The sequence below is a fragment of the Rhinopithecus bieti genome, unplaced genomic scaffold (assembly GCF_001698545.2).
Source record: "Rhinopithecus bieti isolate Rb0 unplaced genomic scaffold, ASM169854v2 scaffold_63361, whole genome shotgun sequence".
Lineage (NCBI taxonomy): Eukaryota > Metazoa > Chordata > Mammalia > Primates > Cercopithecidae > Rhinopithecus > Rhinopithecus bieti.
In genome coordinates this window covers 657,443-658,534 of record NW_016824163.1, presented here as the reverse complement: position 1 = coordinate 658,534, position 1,092 = coordinate 657,443, and positions in this window count along the sequence as shown.

Sequence of the window (1,092 nt, the reverse complement as noted above, 5' to 3'; positions counted from 1 at the left end):
TTCCCGCTGGCTCCCCCCGCCCCGGGCCCTGTCGTCTGCTTTCTCTGCCTATGAACTGGCCCACTCTGGGCGACCCACTCTGGGGACCTCGTGTGCGTGGAGTCACACACTGTTTGTCCTTTTGTGGCTTGTGCCCCTCGGTGTGACGTCCACGAGGTTCCTCCACGCTGTGGTGGGTGTGGGAGCCCTTTTTCCTTCCTGAGGTGACTCCCTCTGGGCGGCATCACCGTGCTGTTTGCTCCTTTTTCCCGCGGTGGACACCGGGTTGCTGCTTCCACCTGGCCGCTCATGCTAATTGCGCTGCTGGGAACGTGGCACACAGACTTGCATCTTTTTAAGGCTGATCCTACTCCGTATATGTAATAACTTGGTTTTGCAGGTTAAATTGGGATTGAAAACGTAAGACCCCAAACCAACCTTGGGTTCTGTGGCTTAGTTGGGGACGATGGTGCCCCCGTGCCCAGGGCAGGCGTCCTGCGCTCTCATGGCCCTGGCCAGCGGCCCCGGCAGTGCCCCCCCGGCCACACTCCGGCCAGGTTTTTCAAGGCTGGACAAACACAGGGGCCCCACTGGCGGGTGGGGAAGACTGACTGGGGTCAGAGGTATGGGGAGAACACGTGGAGATCCACTCAAGAAGGGGAGCGATTGTGCCACAGTCGAGGGGGCCACGGCGATGGTGTGGTCACACGGCCTCGGTCACCCTCCGGAGGACCCTCCACATCCTGAACTCTCCAGAAACTCGGGAGCCTCACCCAGACGCAAAGTGAGGTTCGTCCACACTGGAGCCCTGACGCACGAGGGCTGAGACCACCAGGACTCGCACCGCAGCCCCTCATGCGGCCCCACCAGCTCCCAGGGCCTTGGCGCTGCACCCAGATCCCCAGCCCGGTCTCCTGTACCCGAGCGTGGGTTCCCTTTCAGAGGCCCCCCGCTCATCTTCGCTCCTGCTGGAGCCCTGACCAGAGCCCTCCCCCTCCCGCCCAAGGACCCTGGGCTCCATCCACGCGCCCACAGGACGTGTGGTCCCCGCGCACAGTGAGGCGTCCCATGCCCGCGCACTCCGCAGACCGGCCGGGGTGGGCGGGGGTGGGG